Source organism: Jaculus jaculus, chromosome 5, assembly GCF_020740685.1.
Source record: "Jaculus jaculus isolate mJacJac1 chromosome 5, mJacJac1.mat.Y.cur, whole genome shotgun sequence".
Taxonomy (NCBI): domain Eukaryota; kingdom Metazoa; phylum Chordata; class Mammalia; order Rodentia; family Dipodidae; genus Jaculus; species Jaculus jaculus.
The window spans coordinates 43,291,379-43,312,781 of record NC_059106.1 but is presented as its reverse complement, the minus strand read 5'-3'; the positions used below and the strand labels follow the sequence as shown (position 1 = coordinate 43,312,781).

At 43.4% G+C, this 21,403-nt stretch overlaps 1 protein-coding gene and 1 pseudogene across 4 annotated transcripts in view; one reads left to right on the top strand and one right to left on the bottom strand.

Moving 5' to 3' along the window:
- Window positions 1-21,403, top strand: part of Rere (arginine-glutamic acid dipeptide repeats) — a 315,974-nt gene that overhangs the window by 49,225 nt on the left and 245,346 nt on the right. The gene's annotated exons all lie outside the window — the stretch shown is intronic.
- On the bottom strand, window positions 1,059-2,332 carry LOC105943955 (annotated as a pseudogene).

The window sequence follows — 21,403 nt, the reverse complement described above, 5'->3', positions numbered from 1 at the left end:
CAAGCACTCGCCTGTGAAGCCTAAGGACCCTAGTTCGAGGCTCTATTCTCCAGGACCCACGTTAGCCAGATGCACAAGGGGGTGCACACATCTGGAGTTCGTTTGCAGTGGCTGGAAGCCCTGGTGCACCCATTCATTCTCTCTCTCTCTCTCTCTCTCTCTCTCTCTCCCTCTTTCTCTCTCTTTGTTACTTTCAAATAAATAAATAAAAATGAACAAAAAAATTAAAGAGTCACCTGAGAAAAGGGAAAGTCCATGTATGTATACACATGAGGTGCTTGTGCACACATATACACAAGTGTAGCCATGTAAACATATACTGGGCTATAGGGCTCAGTGTACTTAAACCTTGGAGTAGGGTGGCCTGAAGCTTCCTAGCCATCCTTATCAGGAAATTCCATATTTCCAGGGATCTGCTCATTACCTTTGCATCTGAATGGAACCTCAAAGAAAGAGACAACTTGCTTAACCTCTCCAGGCCCACATGAGTCCCTGAGAAACAGGCAATATAGGTAGCAGGCCCACCCAGAGCTGGTCCTATTTCCAGCAGAGGGACGAGGAGCTCACCTAATCTTTAGAAGGCCAAAAAAAATGACTCATTATAATAAGTCCAGGTTTTCCACTTCTTCATCCAGAAAGATAGGAGATTGTGCTAAACACCAAGGTGACCCCAGGTGTGTGGTACAACAGAGTAGGGAGCTCCTGTGACACCCTCTGTTCTTGAGTTCCAGAACATTGGGTAAGTTACACACAAGCATACACTGGACATGTACACCAGAACTGATGTTCACAAAACCCTGGAATCTGTCTGCGTCTTACTATCTGCTAGAGCACAGGCTTCATGTAGAAGGCCAGCCATCCCTCCTGACAATTAGAAGGTTCCTTTTCCACAGTCCATTTGGAATGTTTTGATCTTTGGGTGTCTGGCCCTTGGGGCCTTCCCAGAGGACTCTTCTCCATGAGTGCAGAGTGCAGTCTTCGCCAGGGCTGGCTTAAGAGCGGCCACTTGGCGAGTGGAGTCTGTCAACAGTGGTGATGGAAGCAGCTGTAACTGTCGCTCAGATGTAGTTGGCAGGGACCTGTTTGGCATTGAGTTGTTACATATGGCAGCCATGCAGAGCAAGTACCAGTCCAAAGGAGACAGCAGCAACCTTCTTCATCCCTCCGCTACATGCGGTGGTCCTCACAGTGTTCATCACAGTCCATGGGTGTCTCCCTCATCATGTCTTCACAGCCCCCTGAGGGCAGGATGGGTTGGCCACAGGCTGCACATTTAGGGGCATGATTTTTTGTGGTAGGCAGTGACCCAGTACACCTGGGTGGAGGAGTCCACTGTGAAGCGAACACCATGCAGGCACTTGTTTCAAGCGATGCATTAACAAGCAGCCTGGGTGATAGGACCCCATTCCCTGAAGGATCTTCTCCAAAACCAAGTGATCACAGACACAGCATTTCTCAGCTGCCTCTTGAAATCCTGAAAACAGATAATTTCCCTCACAGTCGACAGAGCCGTTGACACTGTAGAAAACCTTGCAGCTCAAAGTTTGCCCACAGGAGCAGCAGACAAAGCATTCATTATATGTGGTAGAGGCTGTCCAGGGCCTGGCAGACATTGCTGTCCCCATAGATGCCTTTGTGGCACTTGGTACAGGTTCCTGAGTAGTCCTCTCTAGCATCTGGCTCCTGCATCTGGGCCCAGCCCCGTCACGAAAGTACCCGACGGGCTCCTCCAGAGTGGGTGGCTCAATCCTTGGGGGCACCCTGCAGGCACTATCCTCTCGCCCACCACTACCCACAGTCAGGCACAGCAATGTGCTCAGTGCATTCTGGTAACTGAACCTTGCTGTGCAGTCTCCGTAGCCCATGTCTCTGCAAGGGCCCAGCCATTCCCAGGATATCCCCAGCTAGAGCTCCCAGGCTACCCAGGGCCAGGGGATAGGAGTAACTACTTTCTTGGCAGCCGAATCCCATGGGCCGGTGGGAGCACACTTGGTCCAGAGCAGTGTGGAGCTCTGGGTAGGCGGATGGGACTCCTGCAAAATAATAGCCCACTGGAGCTTGGTAAGATGTGGTCCAAACAGGCCCGGCCCATAGTTGGCTCATGGTGCTGGTTGTAGCCCATGCTAATGCCACTGGTCCAGCAGTGGGCTGCCTCGGGGACTGGATGGTTTGCTGGTTGAGCTCCTGGTGAAGGTGGGGCGAGGTTAAGAGCCTGGCATCTCCAGCTGAAAAGGCAACGACTGAAGTAGAGGCAAACCGTAGTGGGCGGTTCTGCCCCCCTCCCTCCGTTCCCCCAGGAACCTTCATAGAGTTGCACCTCAAAAGGAGCCATGCGGGTTCTGTTCAGCACCCAGGCAGCCTTGCTGTCTGGCCTGCTTTGGCGGCTCATCTCCAGACCCCCCAACAGCAACTTGGGGCCCTGATTTCCTAGGTCCCCCCCAACCCACTCAGGTGACCCTCACCTGGGTGGGGGGTCCCATCAGACCCAGACTAGCTAGCTTCACCCTTTCTTCGGTCAAACATAGTGCTGCTGCAGTCTTAAGAGCTTTAACTTCGTTAGGAGGCAACTGACTTTCTCCCCTAGCAACTCTATGCCCTTGGGTCTAGGGTCCATAGCCCCCTCCAGGTCTAGCAGCTAGTAGAGTGTGTGAGGCTTAGTGGTTGGCCCAGGTGCCTGGCACCCACAATGGTGCAGCCTTCTACTGAGAGGGGGACAATGTCTCATGTATCTGGGGGCCAAGAGGGTCACAGGGGCCTTCAGCTATGGCTGTTCCTGTCCCCCTCTACATTTATTTTTTACTTGTATCTCTAAATTCCCCATTTGCTTAAACTTCTCAAGGAATGCTGTTTTAGTCACATACATTGTGATAGTGTAATGTGTAAAATATGTAAACTGAACAGTGAAATGTGAAGGTCCAATTATTTTATATACCCTTGAAGGCCGCAGGCATTGTTCTGTTCTTTGTGTGCTGGGCAGACATTGATGCTTGGCAGGTCACACATTAGGTTGATCAGTAGAGATACAGCCGCCCCCCCCCCCAAAAAAAAATAGGAGATTTGGTTATGACTATTACAAGGAAACTAATTTTGTTTAGTTAAGTTTTAAATATTTAAATGTGTTGCCTGTCAATAGTCTCAAGTTTTATGTTAACATTTTACTATGCGCTCTAATAGTAAATCTATATAAATGGTGGCTGTCAGGCAGGCTAATCATTATTACTGTATAGTGTTTGGTTTGCAGGCTTTACTTGACCTTTCTTTCTTTCTTTTTTTTTTTTCTTTTTCTTTTTTTTTGGGGGGGGGGGTTTGAGGTAGGGTCTCACTCTAGCCCAGGCTGACCTGGAATTCATTATGGAGTCTCAGGGTGGCCTCGAACTCACGGCAATCCTCCTACCTCTGTCTCCCGAGTGCTGGGATTAAAGGCGTGTGCCACCACGCCTGGCTTTACTTGACCTTTCATTCCATTGTGGTAGTATTACAAAATACAGATTTGGCAGTTTCCAAATGATTGTGGGAATGCTAGTAGTGTATTATTATAATTTACTTTCTTTTGTTTAGGGCAGGGACATGTCATAAAAAGATCTTACCTGGTCTTTGTCTTTTTACATCATCAAGAACAGATTAGCTGAAATGAAGTGGTTTGTCACTATTCTGTAGTGCAGGGAAATACTTAATGTTTTGAAGTTTGCATTTGAGAATTATTATATCAGCTTTTTTTTTTTTTTTTTGAGGTAGGGTCTCACTCTAGCTCATGCTGACCTGGAATTCACTATGTACAGTCTCAGGGTGGCCTCTTAACTCTCGGCAATCCTCCTACCTCTGTATCCCAAGTGCTGGGATTAAAGACGTGTGCCACCATGCCTGGTTTATCTCAGCTTTTTATCTTACAATGAATCTTTCAAGCTAGACAATGGCAATCTGATTTCTAGTCTGTTCTCTCTAGTGGCTAGAAGACATTTTGAGGGTGAAAAATGCTGGGCTGACTTTCAGGTCTATAAGCTAGAATGATTTTGAAGTCTGCAGTAACTGTCCAAAATGTTGGCATTTGGTGACATGATGTGTAATCAGGTCAGGATCTGTGCAGACTGGTTGTTTGTGGAGCCCAGCCGCTCTGCCATGTGTTTCATTGCTGTTATCTCCAGGCTGTTAGGATTCCATGTCAGAGGAATTAGATACATGTACACATGGGTTCCTAACTCACTGGGCACAGTGTCCTGTATCTAAAACTCCTGCAACCAATTAGACATACTCCAATTTATGTGCCCCCCCCAACTATTTTGTCTTACCAGCACATTTGTAATATTTGGTCACTGGTATATTTGGTATATTTGTGATGGTTCCCTTCTACAGATTTCCTCCTACATTTGACTTTGTGGTGAACACATAGTACATTTTCAAAAGAAAATTGAGGAGCTGGAGAGATGGCTCTGCAGTGATCAGTACTTGCTTGCATTGTCTGGCAGCCTGGGTTTAATTCCCTAGTGGAGGCAAAGATAAGGGGATGAGTTCAAGGCCACCCTGACAGTACAGAGTGAATTCCAGGTTAGCCTGAGCTAGAGTGTGTACCTACCTTGAAAACTAAAAACAAAGTGTACCACCATGCTTGGCTATTTTTTTTTTCTTTTTTTTCAAGTGATACAGTCTTTCAGGGAAGTTGACTAACAGGAGTCCCTATATATTTTTGGAAAGAGCATCCATGTATTCTCTCCTGTCTTGAATTCAAATTCATAAAGAAATGGAATAAGGATTGGAGAAATGGCTTAGTGGTTAAGGAACTTGCCTGCAAAGCCAAAGGACCCAGGTTCAATTCCCCAGGACCCATGTTAGCCAGATGCACAGGATGTGCAAATGTCTGGAGTTTGTCTGCAGTGGCTGGAGGCCCAGGTGTGCCCTGTCTCCCTCTCTATGTCTCATTCTCTATCAAATAAATAAAATAGTTTTAAACAATGAAATAAAGACATGGAATAAGAAGGAGGCAGGATAGTGGTGCTAGTCAGTCTCCCATTCCTCCACTGCCCATGCCAGTCATTTTACAGGGGAATGTGCCATCGTGAAGTCTTTTCAGGGAAGAAGCTGAGAGCATGTTCAAGGGGTCTGATTCTTAATCCTAGTGGGGGATTACAAATAGTTTATGTAGTTAGACAAGCTTCTGAGGTCATTTCATATCAAGGCTCTGTGTTCTCAATTAGGATGCACTTTATAGGGTCATCAGTTTCTCCCTTTTCTTATTGAAAATATCAGAATGAGCCAGGGATGGTGGCACTTGGGAGGCAGAGGTAGAGGGATCACCATGAGTTCCAGGCCACCCTGAGACTCCATAGTGAATTCCAGGTCAGCTTGAGGTACAGTGAGACCCTACCTCAAAAAAATAAACAAACAAAAAACAACAACAAAAAAGAATTTTGTTTTATTTTAAAACTATTGGAAGGCATTTTAGGGGGAGCACCTAAAGGTCTTGAAATAGAGATTGCTGGCCTGTTTTTTAGGCTAGTTCTTCCATTGTCTTTGGTTTCCGTTCTCCTTGTCACTGGAGCCTCTATATCATGTTCCACTTCCACTTTGTATGTTTGCTTTCAGGCTCCTAGAAAGGTAGGAAGAGCAGGACTTTCCCCCTTTAAAGACTGTATTTCCAGAACTTGGTCATATGATGAAATTATCTGTTACAGGGGGCTGAGAATTATCAATTTCATTCTGAAAGGGCCATGTCCCCAGCTAAGCACACCAAATGTTTTGTTATGAAGGGTAGGGGAGAAATCAGTCTCCGGCTCAGCCCACAGTCTCAGTAGGCTAACTATCAAGTATAGTTAACATTGTTGCAGATGTATGTAATAATTTGTTTGTTTCTTTCTTTCCTTTTTTTTTTTTTTTTCCATGTGTGTATATGTATGGTTTGTGAAGCCAGAGGACAATCTAATGTCTCATTCCTCAGATGGGCTGTCTACCTAATTTTGGAGATAGGGCCTCTTATTAGACTGACGAGCCAACAAACTCCAGGGATTTTTCTGTCTTGGTCCCCCAGTACTAGTATTATAGGTGTGTGTTTGCTATGCCTAGTACTTTTCAGGGTGCTTTGGATGAACTCAGGCCATCATGCTTTGCAAGCACTTTGCCCTCATGTGTGTTCTTAGAGTGTGAACTTAAGACAGGGCCTCTTGTTTCGCAAGTTGGATTTCAGACTGGATACATAGCTTAGGATGACCTTGAACTTCTGGTCCTCTGCCTCCCAAGCTGGGATTTGTAGGCATTTGGCACCAAGACTGGTTTATGCGGTCCTGGGGATTAAACCAGGACTTCATGCATGTTTGATAAGCCCTCTGCCAACTGATCTACACTCACAGCCCCAAGGATGGTATGTGTGTATGTATATGTGTATATATATATATATGTATGTATGTATGTATGTTTTTATATGCGTGCGCACACACACATACATATATGTTTTTTTTTTTCTGTTTTCTTTTTTGAGGTAGGGTCTCACTGTAGTCCAGGTTGACCTGGAGTTCACTAGGTAGTCTCAAGGTGGCCTTGAACTTACAGCGATCCTCCTACCTCTGCCTCCCTAGTGCTGGGATTAAAGGCATGTGCCATCATGCCTGGCTTTTTTTTTTTTTTTTTTTTTTTTTTTCTAAGGATAATATTTCTATTCACTTCCAACTTTATATCACTTAGTGAAACATTGGTGTTTGCTTGATTCTGTTTATTAGGGAATCTCTTTTTGTTTTTGTTTTTCAAGATAGGTACCACTATACCTGGCTTAGAGAATTTCTTTATTTTTTATTGATTTGGTTTCTCGAGGTAGGGTCTCATTCTAGCCCAAGGCTGACCTGGAATTCACTCTGTATTCTCAGGGTGGCCTCAAACTCACGGGCTCTGCCTCCCGAGTGCTGAGAATAAAGGCGTATGCCACCATGCCAAGCTAGAGAATTTTTTAAAAATAGTTTTTATTTATTTATTTATTTATTTGCAGAGAGAGGAAGATGATTATATATATAGAGGGAGAGAGAGAGGGAGGGAGGGAGGGAGGGTGGGAGCGGGGGGAGGGAGGGAGGGAGGGAGGGAGGGTGGGAGCGGGGGGAGGGAGGGGGCATGTGCCCCTTGCACATCTGGTTTTCGTAAGTCCTGGGGAAGTGATCCTGGGTCCTTTGGCTTCGTAGGCAAACACCTTAACCACTAAGCCATCTCTCTGGTCTGATAATATTTTTAATATTCTTTTTCTAATTTTTAAAAAAATGTTTTACTTTATTTGCTTATTTGTTTGAGCCAGAGTTTCATTCTGTATCCCACGCTGGACTGGAACTTGCTAGGTATTTCACGCTTGCCTTGAACTCATGGCTGATTCTTCTGCCTCTGCCTCCAAGTGCTGGGAGTGTAGTCATGTGGCACCAGGTCTAGCTTTTATTGTAATCCCCTTAAGACTTGCCTGTTCCTGGCTATTAATGCTTGGTTAAGAATGGAGGAGTCCAGGTTTGGAGAGATGGTTTAGCAGTTAAGCACTTGCCTGTGAAGCCTGAGACCCCTGGTTCGAGGCTCGATTCCCCAGTACCCATGCAAGCCAGTTGTACAAGAGGCACATGCCTCTGGAGTTCATTTTCAGTGGTTGGAGGCCCTGGAGCATTTCTCTGTCTCTCTGTCTCTCTCTCTCTCTGTATGTGTCTGTCAGTCTCAAATAAATAAATAAACAACAATAAGGCTGCAGAGATGGCTCAACAGTTAAGGTTCGTGGTTTTTGGAGCTGGGTCTTGCTGTAGCTCAGGCTGTCCTGGAATTCGTTGTGTAGTGTCAGGTAGGCCTCAAACTCAAGGCGATCCTCCTAGAGCCTCTTACCTGTGGAAGGATTCTTCTGTCTTGGTCCCCCAGTGTTAGGATTTAAGGCGTGCCGGGCTGGAGAGATGGCTTAGTGGTTAAGGGGCTTGCCTGCAAAGCCAAAGGACCTTGGTTCCATTCCCCAGTACCCATGTAAGCTAGATGCACAAGGCAGTGCATGCATCTGGAGTTCATTTGCAGTGGCTGAAAGCCCTGGCATGCCCATTCTCTCTTTCTGCCTCTTTCCTTCTCTCAAATCAATTAAAAAAAATTTTTTTTTTAAATGCATGTGCCACCACTCTTGGCTTTAAAAAAATGGAGGAATTTTAATATTTTTTCCCTTAAAGTTCTGATTAATTTTGCCTCAGCAGATGTTCAGAGCATCATTTTTCTGAGGTTCAGATTACAAAAGGAGCTTACTGAAGGAAAACTCTCATTCAGTGTTATACTGGCCCAGAGCAGCTGCACTCTTTCGTTGAAGTGTGTTGAATATACTTCCCTGTAGAGAGTTTGTAAGTTGTCAATGGTTAAAACAGTACACGAGCTCTCCCATCTCCTGTGAAGAGTCAGGAAGCATTTAGGTACTTTAATTACTACTACCTGATTCAGAGTGGCAGGTGGGTGGCAGGCATGATCACCCACCGCCCCCAACCTCAAATTTTAGCCAGATTATATTGTATATGTCACAAAACAAAATTACTACATGTAAAACCCAAAGGAGATGAATAATGGAAATCACTGTGCATGTGACATGTTTTCTCCAGATGCTTTTGGAATGCTTGTAAGGCACGGTGGGGTAAAGATATTTAATGAAAGTCTGAGGTCTCAATATATTTTTAAAAATATTTTTGTTTATCTGATAGAGAAAGGGAAATAGGGAGGGAAGGAGAGAGGGAGATAAAAAAGAAAATAAAAAAATATTAAAAAAAATTAAAAAAAAAAAAGAGAGAGAGATAATATGGGCTACCCACTGCAGAGGAACTCCAAACACATGTACCACCTTGTGCATCTGGCTTACGTGGGTCTTAGGGAATTGCACCTGGGTCCTTTGGCTTTGTAGGCAAGCTGCTTAACAGCTAAGCCATCTTGAGCCCTCAATATGTTTTCATTCATGTGACAGTTACTAGCTGATCTAAATTATTCTTAAGATTGGTTTACTCCAGGTGTGCTGGCGCACTTTTAATCCCAGAATCTGGGAGGCATCCCTATGAGTTTGAGGCCAGCCTGGGGCTACAGAGTGAGTTCTAGGCCAGCTTGGACTAGAGTGAGACCTTACCTGGAAAAGAAATCTTTTTTTTTTTTTCCACTTAAAAAAAAAAGCCAAAACAGTGACAAAAATCCACAGCACTATATAAGTTTGATCAAGCAAGAGTAAGTACATTTGAAGACAGTGATGGTATAAGGAGGAGAGGGAGAAGAAAGGGGTCAGATTAGAGAGCTGGGAATGGATTTCATTTGCTAATATCTTTTGGGGTATGTTCCATGTCAGCTGTGCTTATATAGCATCTTTATCAGCTGGTAAAACAAGAGTACAGTCGTCAGCGTCTGGAACATGACAGGTGTTTTGTGGGCTACAGAAGCAGACAAGATTCTTGTTCTGTATCCTTTATTTTATGGGGAGGAATTACACTCACTCAAATGAAGTAACATGTTAGCAGTGGGTGGTAATCAGTGGGCACATGACAGTGGAACAGGACAGCCTGTACGTTGAGTTGGGTCCAGAAACAGTAGTTCGAGGCAGGCCTTTGTAGGGCTGGCTGGTAAGACCCAAGGGGAGAAGAGCCAAAGAGAGCTGGGGCCCAAGCAAAGGGCATCTGTGTTTTCCCTGTACTCTTCTGATTTTCTGACAGAACTATTATTACCTGTCATTCTGTGATGCTGGTGGTTAGAGTTATGGGGCAACAATTCCTGTATATTGCTTGGATGCAAATTTGGTTTCTTTTAAGATGCGTCTTGGATTGCCTATTCCTCCTTTAAGCATCTCTCTCTTCCCTGTCTCCCTGTCCCCTCCCCCTTTCCCTTTCTCCCTCCCTCCCTCTTCTCTTTTGTTTATCGAGTTAGGGTCTCCCTGTTGCCCAGGCTGACCTGGAACTCACCCTGTAGTCTCAGGCTGGCCTTGAACTTCTGGTGATCTTTCTACCTCTGCCTCTAAACATCTTTTACACATGCATACTTGATGTACACTCAGGAAGAAAATAGAAGCCAACCATGGTGTCACATGCCTCTAATCCTAGCACTGGGAGGCAAGGGTAAGAGGACTGCTTGTGAGTTCCAGGCTACCTTGAGACTACAGAGTGAGTTTCAGGTCAGCCTAGGCTAGAGCAAGACCCTACCTCAAAAACTCCACCCCCCAAAAGAAAGAGAGAAAGAGAAAGAGGTAGAAAAAGAGAGAGAGAAAGAGAGAAAGAGGAAGAAAGAAGCACTTAGGGGACAATGGCATTGCCTGGTAAATAAAACTGAAGTAGATTTCTTCTTTTTTTTTAAATTTTTATTAGCATTTTCCATGATTATAAAAAAATATCCCATGGCCATTCCCCCCCCTCCACTTTCCCCTTTGAAATTCCATTCTCCATCATATTACCTCCCCATCTCAATCATTGTGCTTACATATATACAATACATATATACAATATATTTCTATATCAATCTGTGAAGCAGTTCAATTCAGTATGCACTAACAGTGCCACATGTTTTTTTTAATATATTTTTTTATTTTTTTATTTGAGAGCGACAGACACAGAGAGAAAGACAGATAGAGGGAGAGAGAGAGAATAGGCGTGCCAGGGCTTCCAGCCTCTGCAAACGAACTCCAGTCGTGTGCGCCCCCTTGTGCATCTGGCTAACGTGGGACCTGGAGAACCAAGCCTCGAACCGGGGTCCTTAGGCTTCACAGGCAAGCGCTTAACCGCTAAGCCATCTCTCCAGCCCCACATGTTTTTTTAAAATATAATTCCACATGGCTTTTTGACTTATTTTAATAGGTTTTTGTTTTGTTTTATTTTATTTATGTTTTTGGTTTTTCGAGGTAGGGTCTCACTCTAGCTCAGACTGACCTGGAATTCACTGTGTCGTCTCAGGGTGGCCTCAAACTCACAGTGATCCTCCTACCTCTGCCTCCCGAGTGCTGGGATTAAAGGCATGTGCCACCACACCTGGCTTTAGGTTCCCTTTTAAAAAACAAAAACAAAAGAGAGTTATATATTTGAGAGAGAGAGAGAGGGAGAGAGGGAGGGGAAAAAAAGCGGGCAAAGAATGGGTGAGACAGGGCCTTGTACCATTGTAACTGAATTTCAGACACTTGTACTACTTTGTGCATCTGACTTTACGTAGATACAGGGTTTGCAAGAAAGCAATTTAACCACTGCGCTATCACCCCAGCCCAGTTGGTGGCATTTAATCTTAATGTTGTGACTGATTTATAATATATTTTAGAAATAGCCAGGTACTGTGGTGTGTCTTTAATCCCAGCACTTGGAATGCAGTGGTAGGAGGATTGATGTGAGTTCCAGATTAGCCTGGGCTATTTGGAAACCCTACTTCAAAAAACAAAACAAGACTCTGGAAACATGGCTTACTGGCAAAAGGCTGTTGTTTGGCAAGCCTGCCAGGTCATTTCCCCAGGCACCCATAGTAAAGGCAGAAGGGAATTTATTTACAGCAGCAGGTAACCCTTGTGTGCCTACAAACATACACAACTGTTATTTTAAAATAAGAATATATGAAAAAAACATATAACAATGAGCAAAAAGAGATAAATTTAACTTGAACATCTCCCTGTCTACTAATAGTAAAACTTTTATTTCCTGTACATTAGTTTTAGCTAAGACTCAATTCTTTATGGGAAGTTGTAGGTAGATACTTGAGTGGGAAAGATTATAACTGAATATTATAATATTTATACTCATGTAAGGAATCATCCCCAATGTAGATACTTATAAAATACAGAAATAGTAATTGGGTGGGAAATTTTATAGCTTGATATTTGAACTGTGTAACAGTTGCTTTTACAAACTTGAGAACTGCAGACTACGATTAACTGCCATTAATTCTATTGAACAGAATATGTTCCATTTACTATACAATCAAGAGCCAGGCTTGAATGAGTTTAAATAGATGAAATCTAAATTATACTGACAGTCCATTAAACAGTACCAGAAAGCTTGTAAAGAAAATGGATTCACCATGATACCAGCTTATAATAAACTCATTTGCCAAATAAGAATTATAGTTTAGGCATTGTGAATTCTCCTGTGTATTTCCAGTGAGTACTGCAAATTGGTTTTTATTGCATTTATCGCAAAGCCTGTGCTCCCACAGCATTTTTGTCTGAAAGGAGCAAGCCATGTTGCTTTTAAAGCCTTCCTGCAGGCGGTAACACCAACCATCAGATGAGCAGTTTGTTGTCGGCCATATAGCGAGAGAAGACTCTTCACAACAGCTGTCTCTATCACTCATCACATTCCTGTGAATTCTGGGCATAGTGTTCCTGCACTGGTGTCTTAAATGACCCTGTTTTGCCATGTCACACTTTTTATTTTATTTATTTATTTATTTTGGTTTTTTGAGGTAAGGTCTTACTCTGGCCGAGGCTGACCTGGAATTCACTATGTAGTCTCAGGGTGGCCTCGAACCCATGGCGATCCTCCTACCTCTGCCTCCCGAGTGCTGGGATTTAATGCGTGCGCCAACATGCCTGGCATTTAATTTATTTTTTAATATTTTTATTGATAACTTCCATAATTGTAAACAATATCCCATGGGTAATTCCTTCCCTCCCCCCACTTTCCCCTTTGAAACTCCACTCTCCATCTTATCCCCTCCCCCTCTCAATCAGTCTCTTTCTTATTTTGATGTCATGATCTTTCCTTCCTATTAGGATTGTTTTGTGTAGGTAATGTCAGGCACTGTGAGGTCATGGATATCCAGGCCATTTTGTGTCTGGAGGAGCACGTTGTAAGGAGTCCTACCCTTCCTTTGGCTCTTACATTCTTTCTACCACCTCTTCCGCAGTGGATCCTGAGACATGGAAGGTGTGATTAAGACATTTCAGTGTGGAGAAGTCCTCTGTTCCTTCCTCTCAGCACCTTGGTGCCTTCTGAGTCATCCCCAGGTCACTGCCATTTGAAAAGGAAGGTTCTCCAACCAAAAGTGAGAGTAGAATTAATATATGGGAATGAACATTATGAGAAGTGCTTACTGGGCAGTTTGGTATATATCCTTTTAGCCAGCCAGCAGCAGACTTTGCACTCCTAAGGCTCATGACTATGCCTGTTGTAGGTTTTCAGTATTAGGGATATATTCCTTCCCATGGAGTGGCCATCCAGTCAAATTAGAGGGCAGTTGGTTTCTCCCATAACAGACATGCCACTATTGCACCCATTGGCTTATTTGGCCTGGCTGGCCAAATATAAGGCTTGCAGTGTCCACTGTTAGATAACTTCACTGGTAATTTCTCTCTCTGCTGTTGAACTGTATGCAGTGTGGCCTTTTCCAGCTTTCTGTCAGCTGGTCTACATGGAGGAGGTTTTCAGCTCAGTTCTAGCAGGGTTTTTCAGTGACCTTGCAGCCCAAGCATGTGGAGTGTTCAGCAGTAGAGTCTTACTATCTATTCCTGGTGGGAAACCAAGGGCCTCGGCAATGGCCTGTAATGTTTTGGGGGTATCAGGGACCTCCCTGGCCAACAACTCACTGGAAGGTATCCCATCCCTGGCACTGAAAATTTTCTAGTAGCAATCTATGGCTCCTGTGTGTTCCATTATCCAAAAAAAGGAGTTTTCCATATGACTTATTTATATCCTCTTAGATTTTGATAGGTCCTCCCTCCACCATTCCTTATCCATTCTCTTCCCTTAACATCACGTAGGCCTTTTCACCCCCAATAATCTGTTCTTCTACTTACATATATACAATACCATCCTATTAGGTCCCCTCTCCCTCCCTTTCTAGTCCCTTTATATCTCCTTTCTAGCTTACTGGCCTTGCTACTAAGTTTTCTTCCTACTCAGACAGAAGTCCAGTCATCTCTAGCTAGGATCCACATATGAGAGAGAACATGCAACATTTGGCTTTCTGGGCCTTGGTTACCTCACTTAATACTTTCCAGAGCCATCCATTTTCCTGAAAATTTCATAACTTCATTTTTCTTTACCACTGAGTAGAACTCCATTTTATAAATGTGCCACATCTTCATTATCCACTCATCCATTGAGGGACATCTAGGCTGGTTCTGTTTCCCAGCTATTATGAGTAGAGTGGCAGTAAACATGGTTGAGCAAGAATGTCTTTTTGGAAATTACTATTAAACCATGGAGCTACATTCCCAGCCCCTGCTTCATTTGAGACAGGGTCTTAACTGTGTACCCCAGGTTGGATTCTAAGCCATGATCCTTCCTCAGTTTCCCATGTGCTATGATTCCAGGTGTGCATCACCATGCCTACATGCCTGTCTACTTACAAAATCAATTTTCTTTTTCCCCAAGGTAGGGTATTACTCTAGCCCAAGCTGGCCTGGAACTCACTCTGTTATCTCAGAATGATGATGATGATTTTGGTTTTTTGAGTTAGAGACTCACTCTAGCTCAGGCTGACCTGGTATTCACCATGTAGTCTCAGGGTAGCCTCAAACTCATGGTGATCCTCCTACCTCTGCTTCCCAAGTGCTGGTATCAAAGGCGTGCGCCACCACACCTGGCTCCAGGAAATATTTTGAGTGAAGGATCTGTCACCCTTTTCCTTAGCCCCCACCCCCTGCAAAAAGAATTTATTTTTTAAATTTTTGGATAGGTATTATTGAATCGTTATCTGCATGTTTTAGCCCTAAGAAGTTAAATAGGGAGCAAGACACATGGTAGGAAAGGAGGTATTAGTGAGGTCCCTAATGCCGTAAAGATTTTGCTTCTCTCGGTGTTTGGTCAACCCTTCCTAGGGATAGAACCCAGGGACTCGGGCATTCTTGCATGCCAGGCAAGTGCTCTAAATACCCTCTGCTCCATCACCGATGTTTTTATTTGCATGTGGATAGTATGTGTGGTGTGGTATGTGTTGTGTGTATGCATGTGTTGTTGTATGTACTGATGTAGCTGCGCCCCCCCCCCTCCCCCGTGGTGTCCTATGCTGTCTGTGAAGGGCAGAAGAGAAGGCCAGGTACCCTTCTCTATCACTCACTTGCCTTTTTTATCCTTGGGTTGGAGTCTCTTATTGATTCTGGACCTTTCTTGTCTCCACTCCCCATAGGACTGTGGTTACAGGTGTGTATGGCCATGCCCAGCTGCTTTTGTATGCTTTGGGGATTCAAACTCAGATGGTGTCAGGCTTCTTCAGGCCTTTATACTTGTACAGGAAGTGCTTAATGGCTGAGCCATCTCTAGTCCTTCATCACCTCTTTAAAATAAAGTTTCCCCCGTAGATTGCATGCCTACCTTTTATGGCATATAAACTCTGCATAAATGTAAGTTAAAAACTAAGAGAGATCCATATCACTTACCTGGAGTTTGGATGTTAAGCTAGCTAGAATCATTTTTGTAGCAGGGATCAATACGAGTTATATGGGGAGCTTTTAAAGGAATATTTTCTAATAAATTGTGGAGATGAGTTTCCTTAAAATGTCCTTTGCTTGGGTAATGCAGTTGCCTGCTATGGGTAATATTTAGCATGTCAGCATAACAAGATTTCTGCTATTGGCAGAGTGGCCTTGCTTTTTTTCCCTCTTTGTTCTCAAACCCAGTTCACACATGGTTGATTAAAGATGGCGGCATGCTGCAGCGGTCATTCTCAAGCTCCGTCTGGTTAGGAAGGCAATTGTCTAGGGCTTGATTTTAAGCTTCTGATGCTCTGGGAGACCTCCTAACTTCTAGAAAAGAGAAGTAAGAAAATTTGGAGAAAATTCCTTTTAGTGTGTTAAAGCCGGCTTCCCCATTCTTCCCATCCAGTCTTTTTCTTCTCAAATTTCTTTGGTAGCGTAGAAGCATATGGTGTTATATGTGTAGACATGAACTTATGTAAGCTTTGTAGTATTACTCACACATAAATAGAAGTTTCAATATATGGTATTTGATGATCATGAAGTTTAAGAGAGATCCATGATATATCCACCCAGGGTATTTGTCCACTGAGTTTTTTCTTTTTAGTTGATGTTGCCAGTTTTGTGTGACATGTGATGGAGTCAGAATACAAGGTAAGGGGCCCGATAAGGAAGGCTTCACTTAATGAGCTGTTGGATTCTGCTTGTCCTGTTTAATTTTATTTGCAGTGGTGGAGGCAGGGCCTCTTATTGCTCCAGACAAATGTCAAATACTTGTGTCTGGCTTATGCAGGTAGCTTGGGAATTGAACCTAGGCCAGCAGACTTTGTAAATAAGTGCCTCTAACCATTGGTCCATCTTTCCAGCCAAAGCTCTCCATTATTGCCAGACACTGTTAGTATCTTCTCCCAGTAAAAGATCTGACTACCAGAAAACTAAAAGTAAGCCTTCCTCAAGTTCCTTTCCCTTTCCCCTTCCCCCCTCCCCTCCTTCTTCCCCTTCCCTCTATCTTCCCCTCCCCTTCTCCCTTCCCATTCCTTTCCCCCACCCCCTTCTCTTTTCCCTAGTGCTGGAAACAGAACCAAGGGCGTAGCTCTTGCCAGGCAAATGCTTGATAGCTGAAGTAAATCTCCAGCCTCAAATTCACACTTTTTAAGGGGAAAAAATTGTTGATTTGCAGAGAGAGATAGAGAATATGAATGAAAATGAATGGGCACATCAGGACCACGAGTTGCTGTAACCAAAACTCCAGATGCATGTGCCACGGCATGAGTACTGGGAAATGGAACCTAGGTCATTAGGCTTTGCAGGCAAGCGCCTTAACCACTAAGCCATCTCTTTTTTATGTTCTTTTGTTTTTTGAAATAGGGTCTCTTGCCCAGGGTAGCCTTGAACTCATGGCGATTCTCCTACCTCTGCCTCCTAAGTGTTGGGATTAAAGGTGTGTGCCACTACACCTGGCTTGATACTTTAAAATATTTTTAAAAACAGCATTCTAGCTGAGTATGCTAGTGCACACATCATATTTTATTTAATTTATTTTGTTTATTTATTTATGAGAGAGGGAGATAGAATGGATGCACCAGGGCCTCCAGCAACTGCAGACGAACTCTAGATGCATACACCACATTGTGTGTCTCGCTTACATGGTTTCTGGAGAGTTGAACCGCTAAGCCATCTCTCTAGCCCAGCACACACCTTTTAGTCCCAGCACAGGAGGCAGAGGTAGGAGGTCAACCTGGACTAGAGTGAGACCCTGTCTCAAGACAGAAAACAAGAACAATGTTCTTTTGGATTATATTGATAGATTATAGTAGCATTTACCTTGGATCTCATGCAACTTCTATTTTCTCATCTGTACTCTTTAGTTTCTCATAGCATTTTTGGATATTTCCTAGACAGAATATGGACTGGGTTGTTTATCTAGGTGAAAATGGTGCTGGCTTTGACTGTTTTATTGATGGGGAAAGTAGAAATGGGAGCCCTTGTTAGAGGCCACATTTGTATTAACAAGACAGATACCAGTGGATTTAATTTTGCAGTGATGCAGTGACCTACTGCTACTTTGTAGAATGGTTCTGAGTGGCAAGGATAGAGGAATGGTGCGGAAGAGACATGAAAGAAGAGCAGAGCAGAGCAGCTCCGAGAGTCAGCTTGCCATGGTCACTGCTGGGCTGCCCAGCTGTGCCTCTGGAAAACCTACTCGTGAGGAAGGCTTTGTTCACATGTGCTTTTTATAAGCAAAGGGCTTTCTTTTCTTTCTGTTTATTTTTATTTATTTGAGAGTGACAGAAAAAGAGGCATAGAGAGAGAGGAAAGAGAGAGAATGGGTGCGCCAGGGCCTCCAGCCACTGCAAATGGACTCCAGATGTATGTACCACCTTGTTCATCTGGCTAACATGGGCCCTAGGGAATCAAGCCCCGAACTGGGGTTTTTAGGCTTTACAGGCAAGCGCTTAACCGCTAAGCCATCTCTCCAGCTCAATAAGCATAGGGTTTTCTATTGGAAAGTCTACGAGAGTGGCACTGCTATGCTCTGTGAAGAGACAAGAAGATATTGCAACGATTAATAGGTTGGAAACACAATGATGTATAGGACAGAGCAGTGGCTGAGCAATGGCTGTGTGTTGTGACCACGGTTTTAATGCTAGGGCTCATTATGCCACTTGCTGAATTAGGGGGTGAAGTACGTGTCCACTGTGCTTAGTGATGAGACTGTGAGAAAAGGTGCTGATAGGTTGTGCTTCATGACAAACTGCCTGATGTGACAGGCTGTGATTTTTACCCTTGAGAGATCTGTGCTCTATTTACATAAACCTGCTGATTTACTGAGAATTTTTTCTGCCTTGAGAATTTAGCTTCAAGTTTTGGCTGACTTCTTCCCCTGTTCAGCGAGTGCTCTGTTTGCAGAAGGCACTGTGGATTCTTGGACACAAAGCTATGTCGAGATTATGAGAAGCAGCCAGAAACATCCTGGCAGTACCAATGCCCAGATCATGGACTTTATTATTGCTGTTCATAAGAATTTGAGATCACACAGTCAAGAGATCCATTCCTATGTAGAGGCTCTGTGCTTGAAGATATACTCAGTGTAGATACATGGTTTCATTTTTAGGCATCCTTGCTAAAGAAAAATAAAAGTTTTCATGTGTTGCTCAGAATAATTGATATAGGTGGAAATAGTCTCATCATTTTTCTGGGCCATTTCAGGCATGCTGACTTGAAGATTTAAAAAATATATATTTGCCTTTCAGCAACTGCTTTTTTCCATTCTGGTAACTGTAAATTTTCTTGTGGGTAATTTTGAAAATGCATACACATCTAATGAATTGTAGCAGCCTTGCCCAGTCCTTTCAGAATTGCTGGCTCTGAGATGAAGAGAGACTTGTTATTTGGCAACAATAACAATAAAAGATGTCTGCAGTGCTTGTGTGGGGATTGTTACTTTGTGAGGATCATTGATCCAGATAACTACAATAACCTTATAGCAGCTTTAGATAATCCATGCTGTCATAAATTGCACGAAAATCTTGCCAAATCATTTACATTTTGCTGAAAACTTGACATTGGTCTTAACTTATGTTCTTACCTTTCCCTTTCCAAATAAACCATGCTAGGGCTGAGATTGTTGCTCAGTACTCATGCTTAGTACTTGCTTAGCATGCCCAAGGCTCTGGGTTGACCCTCAATATTACAGAAACACACGCACATGCACATCCTACCAACACCCCCAAATATAAACTATTTTATTTATAAACTATTATTGTAGAAAATTTCTAAATAAGCTGCTTGATTAATAAGACCAAAGTTAACTTTATTTATTTATTTGAAAGGGAGTGAGAGAGTGGGCACATCAGGGTCTCCAGAAAACAAACTCTAGATGCATGCACCAACATATGCATCTGGCTTATGTGTGAGTTCTGGGGAATTGAACCTAGGTCCTTAGGCTTCACAGGCAAGCACCCTAACCACTAAGCTATCTCTCCAGCACTCCCCTCCCCCCTTTGAATGGCGGAAAGAAAAACAAAAAAATTTTTCCTTCCCCTCTAAGATTTCAATCTCAAATTATTTCTCCTTTTTTCTTATTTTGGTTTTTCCAAGGTATAGGGTCTTGCTGTAGCTCAGGCTGACCTGGATTCACTATGTAGTCTCAGAGTGGCCTTGAACTCATGGTGATCCTCCTACCTCTGCCTCCTGAGTGTTGTGATTAAAGGCATGCGCCACCACCCCTGGCTTATTTCTAACTTTTCTGACATGGCTTTTGGCTATGAAGATCCTAATATTTTGTAGGATGCTTTCTGGAAGGATACCCTGTTGGTGAGGGCTCTCTTCCTGATCCAAAGCTCATTGGGTCTGCTTTTGCTAATGTTGAGTGGACTGGCCTCTGGTGGTATGATTCCAGATCACTGCTCCCTTCTCATTCTTGTTGTATTCTTGTTGTAATTTTGTTATTATTCATTCATTCATTTATCAGAGGACAAGAGGAGGAGAGAATGGGTATGTCAGGGCCTCTTTTCCCTGCATTTGAACTCCAGATGCATACACCACTTTGTGCATCTGACTTTATGTGAGTATTAGGGGATTGAACCCAAGTCATCAGGCTTTTCAGGCAAGTGTCTTTAAGTCATCTCTACATACCCCACCCCTTTTGGCTTTAAAAAAAGTTATTTAAGAGATAGAGTGAGAGGGTGCCTCAGGTCCTCCATCCATTAGAAACGAGCTTGTGTGCCACCTTGTGCACCTGGCTAGCATGGCTCCTGGGGAATTGAACCTGAATCCTTAGGCTTCACAGGCATGCACCTTAACTGCTAAGCCATCTATCTCTCCAGGCCCCCCCCCCTTTGGCTTTTGATATGTATGAAAACAAAGAAGGAATTTGTCCAAGTTATCAAAACTTTAGTTATTGTAACACATGAACAGGAGAAAGGATAACATGGATGGCATGATGATCACTCTCCCTAGATGAATACCTTTACTTCTCAGTAATACCTAGATTGCTCTGTCCCAAGATTTCTAATGATTTTTTTTCACATGTAATGGTTCAGCTGTTGAGAGTGTCATCAATAATTGCCAAAACCCTGCCATGTGAAATGTTATTTAGGAAAGCATTCTTCCTTAAGAATGTGTCATTTGGGACCAGCATGGTGGTGCATGCCTGTAATCCCAGCACTTGGGAGGCAGAGGTAGGAGTTTCACTGTGCATTCTAAGTCAGCCAAGGCTAGAGTGAGAACCTACCTTCAAAAGCAAAAACAGGCAAACATAAAAGCTGGGCAAGGTAGTGAACACCTTAGTAGCCCCAGCATTTGGGAGGCAGAGGTAGGAGGATCACTGAGTTTGAGATTACATAGCGGAATTCCAAGATAGCCTGGACTAGAGTGAAACCGTGCCTTGAAAAAGAAAACAAACAAAAAACAACCAAGCAAACAAAAAAGTAATTTACTTTTTTTTTTTTTTTTTTTGTATCTGGTTGTCTGCTTAGTTTTCTTTACAATTGCAAAATAAACAGTGTTCAACAGGTTAACAGTAATTATATTAGTTCAGGTTTCTTTTGTTTGTTCTTTTGGTTTTTCAATTTGGTTTGTCGAGGTAGGGTCTCACTCTAGCTTAGGCTGACCTGGAATTCACTATGTTGCCTCAGGTTAGCCTTAATGCTAAGCCATCTCCCTAGCCCTGGCTGGAGAGATGGCTTAGTGGTTAAGGTATATGCCTGTGAAGCCCAAGGATACAGGTTCAATTCCCCAGTACCGAAAAGCCAGATGCACATAGTGGCACATGGGTCTGATGTTTGCAGCTGCTGGAGGCCCTGGTTTGCCCATTCTCTCCTCCTTCCTCTCTGTAATAAATAAAAATTAAATTAAATTTTCTTAAAAAGAGGGCTAGAAAAATGGCTTAGTGGTTAAGGTGCTTGCCTATGAAGCCTAAGGACCTAGGTTTGACTCCCCAGAACCCATGTAAGCTGGAAAAACGAGGTTACACACACACACAAGGTTTTGCATGCGTCTAGAATTCAATTGCAGTGGCTAAAGGCCTTGGCACGCCAATTATCCCCCCACCCCACCTTTTGCTCTCACTTAGAAAAA